Genomic DNA, 12,194 nt, shown 5'->3' with positions numbered 1-12,194 from the left:
GAGTTGGATGAGACCTCATGGGCCATCCAATCCAACCTCATTCTGCCAAAAAGCAGGAATATTGCATTCAAATCACCCCTGACAGATGGCCATCCAGCCTAAATCCCACTGTGTCCTATTCTGGGCACCACCATTGAAGGGAGATGTTGACTCTAAGCTGGAATGTGTCCAGAGGAAGAGGGGGACTCAAAGGATCAAGGGTCTGGAGACTTTTTTCTTACATTTACTTAGACTTAGGTGATCCCTCTTAGTCTGAGGATGATGGTCCTCCAAGTGTAATGTCCTGGCGGTGGGTCCGTAGGTGACTGTGGAGCCCTATTCTTGACCCGCATGTTCTCCCGCAGTGAGGGCATCTGGTTCCAGGTGGAAGGCGGTCCCGGTCGGGGTTGGCTTGATGTGCCTTCCTCTTGGCATGTTTTTTTCTTTCGCCCTCCATTCGTGCCTTTTCAAATTCTTACTTACTTACTTAGGTGATCCCTCGTAGTCCGAGGATGACAGTCCTCCAAATTCGGTGTCCTGGGGGTGGGTTCGTAGGTGACTGGGGAGCCCTCTTCTTGATCTGCATCGTCTCCCACAGTGAGGGCATTGGTTTCCAGGTGGAAGGCGGTCCCGGTCAGGGTTGGCTTGACGCGCCTTCCTCTTGGCACGCTTCTCTCTTTCGCCCTCCATTCATGCCTCTTCAAAGTCTACAGCACTGCTGGTCACAGCTGACCTCCAACTGGAGTGCTCAAGGGCCAGGGCTTCCCAGTTCTCAGTGTCTATGCCAGAGTTTGTAAGGTTGGCTTTGAGCCTGTCTTTAAACATCTTTTCCTGCCTCCAACATTCTGTTTTCCATTCTTGAGTTCGGAGTAGAGCAACTGCTTTGGGAGACAGTGGTCGGGCATCCGGATAACGTGGCCGGTCCAGTGGAGTTGATGGTGGAGAACCATCGCTTCAATGCTGGTGGTCTTTGCTTCTTCCAGCACACTGACCTTTGTCCACTTGTCTTCCCAAGAGATTTGCAGGATTTTCCGGAGGCAGCGCTGATGGAATCATTCCAGGAGTTGCATGTGGCATCTGTAGACAGTCTCGCAGGCATATAGTAGGGTTGGGAGGACAATAGTTTTATAAACAAGCCCTTTGGTCTCCCTACGGATGTCCTGGTCCTCAAACACTCTCTGCTTCAATAAAAAAAATGCTGCACTTGCAGAGCTCAGGCGGTGTTGTATTTCAGTGTCAATGTTGACTTTTGTGGAGAGGTGGCTGCCAAGGGAACAGAAATGGTCAACAATCTCTAATGTTACACCATTAAGCTGTATTTCTGGCATTGGAGAGGGGATGGCTGGTGACTGCTGGAAGAGCGCTTTGGTTTTCTCGATGTTCAATGACAGGCCAAGCTTTTCATATGCTTCTGTGGCTTGTAGGTCTTCTTCTAGTGCCTAGATCCAGGGAAGTCCTGCTCCCCATGCTCTATTATGCCTTGGTTAGACCACGTTACCTGGAATCCCACTGTGTCCAATTCTGGGCACCACAATTGAAGAGAGGTGTTGACTCTAAGCTGGAATACTGTGTCCAGAGGAAGAGGGGGGCTCAAAGGATCAAGGGTCTGGAGAACAAGCCCTATAAGGACAGAGTGGCTGTTGGCCCACACATCTCCACTGATGTGTGGGCATCTTTGAACCAATTGTACCACTCCTTTATCAGTTGCTTTGCCATTGCTTTGTCAAAAATGAAAATGAGATGTCGCTCACTCATTGGCTGTCTGCAGGTGACTGACAGCTTCTGAAGGAAGGAAGACATTCAAGCATGAGCATGGGGATCACCTACATCTGTACACCAACTACGTCTCCCTAGCTTTCCCAAAGCAAATAAGCCTAGTGACTGTTAGGAATTGTGGGAGTTGCAGCCCTAAACACCTGGAGGGCCAAAATTTGCCCATGTCTCTCTATAGGTAAACTACATTTGTCTATCTCCTTATGCTAACATATCCTGTCTGACTTTACAATGCCCTTTAACCTTTCCCCAAGCTCAGAGCCATAAGTGTTGCTGGGTTGTACTTCCCATTATCCCCAGTCCATATGGGGGAGAATCGGAAGTGATGGGAGGTGTCATTTAGTAACATCCGAATTGAGTAAAGAGCATCAGGTACTATGGGGAAAAGATGTTGTTGGCCCTCTGTATCAATGGATTTCCCATCCATGGATTCAATGATCCCTTGAAGGCCTCCATAAGGCTGATGTGCCCTCAATGGAAATGCATTTCACGCCCTTCTTCAGAGCAAAGATGGGGGGATAAGCTGTTGACCTTCCACTGAAGATCTCAACTTCCATAGATTCAATGATCCCTTGAAGGCCTCCATAAGGCTGATGTCCCCTTAATGGAAATGTGTTTGATGCCCTTCTTCAGAGCAAAGGTGGAGGCATAAGCTGTTGACCTTCCACCAAAGATCTCAACTTCCATGGATTCAATGATTCCTTGAAGGCCTCTATAAGGTTGGTGTGCCCTCAATGGAAATGAGTTTAACACCCTTCTTTAGAGCAAAGATGGAGGGATAAACTGTTGACCTTCCACTAAAGATCTCAGCTTCCATGGATTCAATGATCCCTTGAAGGCCTCCATAAGGCTGCTGTGCCCTCAATGAAAATGCATTTGATGCCCTTCTTCTGAGCAAAGATGGAGGCATAAGCTGTTGACCTTCCACTGAAGATCTCAACTTCCATAGTTTCAATGATCCCTTGAAGGCCTCCATAAGGCTGATGTGCCCTCAATGGAAATGAGTTTAACACCCTTCTTCAGAGCAAAGATGGAGGGATAAGCTGTTGACCTTCACACTAAAGATCTCAACTTCCAGGCTGGCTTCTGTGAGAGATAGGAATGAAGAAGAACGATCAGCTTCCAAAAGGTAGAGAGAGAGAGAGGCACAGGAGCATATTGCTCAAAACTTTCCCCTTTACTTTCTGCTTATTTGCTTTAGGAAAGTTATTTGGAGTTGTTCTCCATGCCTGGCCACAACTCCCCCAATGACTAATTTGACGTGACATGTCCTAATCTAGTATGATCAGACATAATTTGATCCTATTAACTCCCATCGTAATCTATTAGGAAACATCAGATTCCATTTGAGGAATATGCACGTGCTGTACATTAGGAGGCACCTTGAAATCAGGCCGCATTAATGGGATTCATCACTTGCCTCGGAAGTTTCTTGACCTGTTAACGCTGAGAAAAGTAGAAAAGTGGGCGCTGCAAAGAAAGGGAGAGGATCAGCTCACAATCTGCTTTTACGTCAGGCGTGGGCCTTCCGATTGTCTCTGATTTATGGTTGCTCAAAGGCAACGCTCTCCTGGGCTTTTCTTGGTGACATCGCTTCAGAGAGAGACATGCCATTGCCTCCATAGAGCTTTGTCCAAGGTCACCCAGGAGGGGCTCAACAACATGGGACTAGGAGCCAGTTTCCTCCCCAGATCTCCCCATGGGCCACGTTCCCCACTGCAAATGCATCTGCTTTCCTCTGCAATCCTTCCCAAAAGCATATCCCTTCCTGTCACCATTTTGAACTCAACTCAGGAACTGTTGAGTTCCAGGGCCAGAGAAGCAGATGGCGGAAACAGAAGAACGGCCTGCCTCAGGGGAGCGTGCGTGCTCCATCCATGTTCAACATCTACACAAATGACCAGCCACTGCCAGAAGGGACAGAGAGCTTCATCTATGCTGATGATCATGCCATTACTGCTCAAGCAGGGAGCTTTGAGATGGTGGAACAGAAGCTCTCCGAAGCTCTAGGTGCTCTTACTGCCTATTAGAGGGAAAACAAGCTGATCCCTATTCCATCTAAAACACAGACATGTGCCTTTCACCTCAAGAACAGACAAGCATCCTGAGCTCTGAGGATTATTACCTGGGAAGGAATCCCACTGGAGCATTGCAGCGCACCCAAATACCTGGGAGTCACTTTGGACCATGCTCTTACCTACAAGAAGCACTGCCTGAACATCAAGCAAAAAGTGGGCGCTAGAAACAACATCATACGAAAGCTGACTGGCACAACCTGGGGATCACAACCAGACACAGTGAAGACATCTGCCCTTGCGCTATGCAACTCTGCTGCTGAGTATGCATGCCCAGTGTGGAACACATCTCACCACACTAAAACAGTGGATGTGGCTCTTAATGAGACATGCCGCATTATCACAGGGTGCCTGCGCCCCACACCACTGGAGAAATCACACTGCTTAGCCGGTATTGCACCACCTGGCATCCGCTGGGAAGAAGCAGCCAATAGTGAAAGGACCAAGGCAGAGACATCTCCAGCTCATCCCCTGTTTGGGTATCAGCCAGCACGTCAATGACTTAAATCAAGACATAGTTTTCTAAGATCTACAGAGACACTCGCTGGAACACTCCAGCAAGCAAGAGTCCAAAAGTGGCAGGCCCAAACCCAGCACCTCAATCCATGGGTGATACCAGATGAGAGACTCCCCCCTGGGCACACAGAGGACTGGGCGACTTGGAAGGCGCTGAACAGACTGCGCTCTGGCACTACGAGATGCAGAGCCAACCTCAAGAAATGGTGCTACATGGTGGAATCCTCGACATGCGAGTGTGGAGAAGAGCAAACCACTGACTACCTGCTGCAATGCACCCTGAGCCCTGCCACATGCACAAGGGAGGACCTTCTTGCGGCAACCCCAGAGGCACTCCAAGGGGACAGAGACTGGTCAAAGGACATTTAACCAAATACCAAATTTGCAAAATCTGTGTGTGTTTTTTCCCCCTTTTTCTTTTTAATCTGTGTGTTTGTTTTGCTCTGTTAGAATTGTAATACAATGGTTGCTGATGACACGATAAATAAAAAAACAATCATTTTGAAGAAGAATTCACAGGTAAAGTAGTGGTGACATCCTGGGGTGTCTATTAGGCCTGGGTAACAACGCAAAAATTTGTTTCTAAAATCGATTTGTATTTGGGGTTTTTTTGCGTTTCGATATTTAAAATAATTACAAAATTTTCCTTTTAAAAAGTTCGATATTTACGAAATTTCGTAAATGTGAAAAAAATTACAAAACATTAATAAATCGATTTCCGAAACAATAATGAATCGATTCGTTAATGGCGGACGCGACCGCGAAATACGCTAAAAAACCTCCAAAAACTTCTGAAGCTTCCCTCTCCCTCTGTTGTTGACTGTTGGTGTGATATTATAATTTTTTTTCACTAATTAAACAAAAAACTTGCCCCAGACATGCGGAAATAATAACGAAACGACCTCAGAACAATAACGAAACGAATACAATAACGAAATACGAAGCATTTACAAAACGCGTTTAAAAATTCGTTTTTTTAAAAAATTGCTCCAGAATGGTTCGTTATCGTTTTGTAATTGAAAAAATTAACGAATTATTAACGAATTACGAATTAACGAAACGAAACCGCCCAGCCCTAGTGTCTATGTCTCTGGATAGGAGGATTTTCACATGTTTCCATGCACGATGGGGGCTTTTGTGTGGGTTTTGGGTGAAAAAAGTGCCCCCAACTCACACCATTTGAAATATTTAAAATCTTCATTATTTTACTCAAGCAATTTTCTCAGATGGTTTAAGCAGTTTACATACTTTTTTTTTTTGCATATTATTATTACAGACATTGTATTTCTAGAAGGTCAGGAGTATTGTGCTTCAAAACTCTTGTCTGTCTGAATCCGGAAGTCCTAGAATAGTTTGACGTATTCATGTTTAGTAACTTTTTCCAGGCTTGTGATCCCACCAGTTCTTTGTTGCAGGCAGATGGTATTTGTGGCACAACTTCCAATGAATCATCTGAGCAAGGGTGTTGTGCCTCTGCTTGGAGTCTGTTCACAATCTTCTTGCACCAGCTCAGGATGGGATCTATCGTTTTTCTGCTTCCTTGCAGCATCTACACTTGGGATCTGTTGTTTAAGTCCCAGAATAGCTTGATTTTCCATAACTTTTTCTGGTGCTCCTCTGGGCCCTCTTCCTCTAGACCAGTGGTTCTCAACCTTCCTAATGCCGCGACCCCTTAATACAGTTCCTCATGTTGTGGTGACCCCCAACCATAACCCTAACATTATGAATCGCCATGTAAATAATGATCTGCAGGATGTATTTTCATTTACTAGAGCAAATTTGGCACAAATACCCAATATGCCCAAATCTGAATACTGGTGGAGTTGGCGGGGGGATTGATTTTGTTATTTGGGAGTTGTAGTTGCTGGGATTTATAGTTAACATGTAAACAAAGAGCATTCTGAACCCCACCAACAATGGAATTGAACCAAAATTGGCACAGAGAATTCTGATGATCAACGGAAAATACTGGAAGGGTTTGGTGGGCATTGACCTTGACTTTGGGAGTTATAGTTTGCCTAGATCCAGTGAGCACAGTGGGCTCAAACAATGATGGATCTGGACCAAACTTGGCACGGATACTCAATATGCCCAAATGTGAACACTTGATGGGGTTTGGGGAAAATAGACTTTGACATTTGGGAGTTATAGATACTGGGATTTATAGTTCACCTACAATCAAGGAGCATTCTGAACCCCACCAATGATAGAATTGGGCCAAACTTCCCACACAGAACCCCCACGACCAACAGAAAATACTGTGCTTTCTGATGGTCTTTGGTGACCCCTCTGACACCCCTTTGCAACCCTCTCAGGGGTCCCGACCCCCAGGTTGAGTAACACTTCTCTAGACATACTCCAGCTTGCAAATATCTCTCTTGAATTATGGGTCCCAGAACTGGACACGTTCTTCCAGCTGAGGTCTAACCTAAGCAGAATGGAGAGGCACCCTGACTTCCCTTGATCGAGACTGAGCTGAGCTGAGACTCAGCAGCCACCTCTGTGTATCTTTAGTTTTTCAACTGACTTTCAGAGAGCATTAAAAAGAGCACTCAGAATTCTAATTCGCACTGTTGGCCTTTCAGGTAATATCTTAGATCGCTTTCCTCCACCCTGCTTTCACTTGAATGTAATTTTTTTCCTAACCTCGTGGACTTTTTAACTTGAATATTGTTTCATATCTGACCTTTCCCTGATGTGTTAATGTAATGGAAAATGCTGAGGCGAGCGCAGTCACAATGCGACGAGGCCGGTGTTAAATGTGATTGCTGGGTTAGGAACATGGGAGGAACAGCTGCACAATGGAAAGACATGGTGGGTGCCGGAATGGAAAACGTCTTTATTTGAGAAGATAGGGAATCATCTGTATCTGGGTTCCATCAGGGGATGGGTCAGAATTTCCTTCCCTCCAGAAACAGCAAAGCTCCTCATAGCTGAGATAGAAGTGACTCGAGATGTAAAAACTCTGATCTGAAAGACACCAAAACTGATGGATTCATTCACATAGAATCATAGAATCCTAGAGTTGGAAGAGACCTCCTGGGCCATCCAGTCCAACCCCATTCTGCCAAGAAGCAGGAATATTGCATTCAAAGCACCCCTGACAGATGGCCATCCAGCCTCTGCTTAAAAGCTTCCAAAGAAGGAGCCTCCACCACACTCCCTCTGGGGCAGAGAGTTCCACTGCTGAACGGCTCTCACAGTCAGGAAGTTCTTAGAATCATAGAATCAAAGAGTTGGAAGAGACCTCATGAGCCATCCAGTCCACCCCCATTCTGCCAAGGAGCAGGAATATTGCATTCAAATCATCCCTGACAAATGGCCATCCAGCCTCTGCTTAAAAGCTTCCAAAGAAGGAGCCTCCACCACACTCCGGGGCAGAGAGTTCCACTGCTGAACGGCTCTCACAGTCAGGAAGTTTTTCCTCATGTTCAGATGGAATCTCCTCTCTTGTGTTGTTGTTGTCGCTCATTCGTTCAGTCGTCTCCGACTCTTCGTGACCTCATGGACCAGCCCACGCCAGAGCTCCCTGTCGGCCGTCACCACCCCCAGCTCTTTCAAGGTCAGTCCAGTCACTTCAAGGATGCCGTCCATCCATCTTGCCCTTGGTCGGCCCCTCTTCCTTTTGCCTTCCACTTTCCCCAGCATCATTCCCTTCTCCAGGCTTTGCTGTCTCCTCATGATGTGGCATTCAAAGGACTTCCCTCTCGTCTCCTTCCCTCCAATGAGCAGTCGGGCTTGATTTCCTGGAGGATGGACTGGTTAGTTCTTCTCGCAGTCCAAGGCACTCTCAGCACTTTCCTCCAACACCACAGCTCAAAAGCATCTCTCTTCCTTCACTCAGCCTTCCCTAAGGTCCAGCTCTCACCTCCGTAGGTGACTACAGGGAAGACCATGGCTTTGACTAGGCAATGGATCTTGGTTGCCAGTCTGATGTCTCTACTCTTGACTATTTTATCGAGATTGGACATTGCTCTCCTCCCAAGAAGGAAGCATCTTCTGTAGTTTGAAGTAGTTTGTAGTATGAAGCCATGGCTCCATTGCGTCCTAGTCTCCAGGGAAGCAGAAAAGAAGCTTGCTCCCTCCTCCTCCCTGTGGCTTCCTCTCACATATTTATACATGGCTCTCATCATATCTCCTCTCAGCCTTCTCTTCTTCAGGCTAAACATGCCCAGCTCCTTAAGCCGCTCCTCATAGGGCTTGTTCTCCAGACCCTTGATCATTTTAGTCGCCCTCCTCTGGACACATTCCAGCTTAGAGTCAATCTCTCTCTTGAATTGTGGTGCCCAGAACTGGACTCAATATTCCAGGTAAAGTGGTCTAACCAAATAGAGCATGGGGAGCATGACTTCCCTAGATCTAGACACTAGGCTCCTCTTGATGCAGGCCAAAATCCCATTGCCTTTTTTTGCCACCACATCACATTCCTGGCTCATGTTTAACTTGTTGTCCACGAGGACTCCAAGATCTTTTTCACATGTACTGCTCTCGAGCCATGCCTTTTTTTGCCGCCACATCACATTCTGAGCTCATGTTTAACTTCCTGTCCACGAGGACTCCAGGATCTTTTCCCCATGTACTGCTCTCAAGCCAGACATCCCCCATTCTGTATCTTTGCATTTCGTTTTTCCTCCCAAAGTGGAGTATCTTGCATTTGTCACTGTTGAACTTCATTTTGTTAGTTATGGCCCATCATCTCTCTAATCTGTCAAGATCGTTTTGAATCCTGCTCCTGTCCTCTGGAGTCTTGGCTCTCCCTTCCAATTTGGTCCCGTCTGCAAACTTGATGATCCTGCCTTCTAGCCCTTCATCTCAGTCATTAATAAAGATGTTGAACAGGACCGGGCCCAGGACGGAACCCTGCGGCACTTCACGTAGCAGATGTGCGACCCAGGAGCCTTTACTTATTTGTTTACTTAGGGTATTTGCACATTGCCTGTCTCTTACAGTTAGACACAAAGTGGTTTCAAATTCCATTAAATTGTACACTAGGAATTTAAAGATCTAATTTTGATTGCATTCTGATTTTAAAGGATGAATGGTTGAATGTTAAATTATTGAGTCAACCAATGGCAGTTGGTTGTCATGTGTGATGAATTCCCTACCTGTTAGGCTAGGAAAAGCTCACAAAAGTAGGCCCAGAAAAGTTCAACAGCCATTTTGGAAGGGTGCCTGGGGACATCCATCTTAGATACCCATTTCCTGAAGGGGGCGTGCTTAGGAGCAGCTTAGAGGGAAATGAGGGGAGTTAGTGATTGGCTGGGAGAGAGTGGGCGGAGCTTAACTTGAGAAAAGAAAAAAATGTCTTTAAGAGGACATTTTAAACCCTGACAGCTCAGATTGGGTCTGGGTGTCAAAGAAGAAGGAAGATTAGGGATTGGTGTGAAGAAGAGAAGAGTAAGGGATGCCTGAAATTGGTCAGGTAGTCAGTAGAGTAAGTTAGTGAGAAGATTTACAGCTATTGGGAAGGATAGCTGGGAAGTGGAGTGACAGATCCAGAGAAAAAAAGACTGTATGTGTGGAGTTTGGGATTGCTGGGCAGAGAGGAATCTTGTCAGTAATTACTGGAGGGAGAGAGGTGAGTTATGGGCAACTGAGTTTTGAACTGTTTAAACAGGCCCATAGCCAGGATTTTGTTTTGGGGGGTGGGGGTGAGTTTGGTTCGGGGGGGGGGGCTGAGTCTGAGTGAAAGAGGGTCTACCCTAGCAAACTTTTTGTATCGTTACCCCAATGCATATGGGATATATTGAGTATAGTGATCAGATCATGATATGAATAAACATAGCAGTTTAAATAATGCACCAGTAAGGCCTTCTCGTGGACCACCATCAGAATTTCGGATGGGGGGGGGGGTGAAGCCTCCCAAGCCTCCCCCCCCCCCCGGCTACATGCCTGTGTATGTAACCACACACTTTATTCAATATTTTAAAAGCTAAGCTTAATGCCTGTTTTATTCAAGTTCTATCAAATAAACAACATTGTTATTTGTTCACAACATCTGCCTCACATGTGCCTCTGTGTGAGTTTTAAAGTTTTAAAGCAGTTTACGGAAGAAATCCTAAGGTCTAACGGTGGCGGCATATATTTTAAAAAGTAATCTCTTCAGTGTTACCTCAGAGCACAAAGCCTGAGTTTAAGTAATGCACCAGTAAGGCCTTTTCGCGCACCACCATGAGAATTTCGGGGGGGGGGCTGAAGCCCCCCAAGCCCCCCCCCCCCCCGGCTACATGCCTGGACACCATGTTCTAGATGGTTCATAAGGAGAGATACATTTGGACAGGTAAGCTGGTCCGGAACTGTTTAGGGCTTTATAGGCTAAAGTCTATAAATTTGGAAACTATAAATCACTTCACTTACCAGTAAAGTCAAGATACGGTCCTGGTTGACCAAACTGGAATCAACATTCTGCAACTCTGTAGTGTGAAAGGCTCTCAAATGTCATTGACTCTTCTCTCGATCATCTTATGGAGTCGTATCCAAGGCCGATTCCGGCTTTGCTCTTTCCCAATCCTTGTCTTGGTGATGCGACGCCAGCACAGATACAAATTGATGCTGAATGAACCTCAGGTGTTGCCTGCGAATTCGGCCTTTTGGATTAAACGGGCATATGGAGTATTAATTGCTTTTCCATTGCCAACACTCCTGTCCTTCCCTTCCCTTCCCCTCCCCACCCGCTCCCTCCGTGGTTCATTTTAAATGCTGCCGGTAGACATTTAAATAACATTTTAAATTAAATGCAATCCATTGCTGGGACATGACAATGAGCAAACAGGCCAGGGATTCCTGTGATGAATTGCAGGTGTTGAGGGGGCAGCCATGTGGAACGGCTCTGAGTTAGGGAAGCCACGTCTCCGTTCAGGGCCGCCTTGGCCACGGGCGAGGAGCCATTTTCCACCGGATTCCATCCCCCGCTCGTCTTAAAAACAAAATGAGAACCAACGTCTCTTTTTCTCTTCTTCCTCAACATTGCAAGCACATTCTTTCCTATCTAGAAGCAAATGCAAACAAACTTGAAATATGTATTGTCGAAGGATTTGATGGCCGGAATCACTGGGTTGTTGTCGGGTTTTTTTGGACGATATGGCCATGTTCTAGAAGCATTTTCTCCTGATGTTTCGCCTGCATCTATGGCAAGCATCCTCAGAGGTAGTGAGGTCTGTTGGAACTAGGAAAAAGGGTTTATATTAGGCCTGGGTAACAACGGAAAAATTTGTTTCTAAAATCGATTCGTTTTTTGGGGGTTTTTGCGTTTCGATATTTAAAATAATTACAAAATTTTCCTTTTAAAAAGTTCGATATTTACGAAATTTCGTAAATGTGAAAAAAAATACAAAACATTAACGAATCGATTTCCGAAACAATAACGAATCGATTCGTTAATGGCAGACGCGACCGCGAAATACGCTAAAAAACCTCCAAAAACTTCTGAAGCTTCCCTCTCCCTCTGTTGTTGACTGTTGGTGTGATATTATAATTTTTTTTCACTAATTAAACCATAAAACTGGCCCAGACATGCGGAAATAATAACGAAACGACCTCAGAACAATAACGAAACGAATACAATAACGAAATATGAAGCATTTAGAAAACGTCTTTAAAAATTCGTTTTTTTAAAAAATTGCTCCAGAATGGTTCGTTATCGCTTCGTAATCAACAAAATTAACGAATTATTAATGAATTACGAATTAACGAAACGAAACCGCCCAGCCCTAGTTTATATATCTGGGCTGGGTGGGACAAAGGACTCTTGTCTGCCAGAGCTAGGTGTGAATGTTTCAACTGACCACCTTGATGAGCATTTGATGGCCTGGCAGTGCCTGGAGCAATCTTTTGTTGAGAGGTGATTAGATG

Source organism: Anolis sagrei, chromosome X (assembly GCF_037176765.1).
Source record: "Anolis sagrei isolate rAnoSag1 chromosome X, rAnoSag1.mat, whole genome shotgun sequence".
NCBI classification, from domain to species: Eukaryota; Metazoa; Chordata; class Lepidosauria; order Squamata; family Dactyloidae; genus Anolis; species Anolis sagrei.
This window is presented reverse-complemented; position numbering follows the sequence as displayed.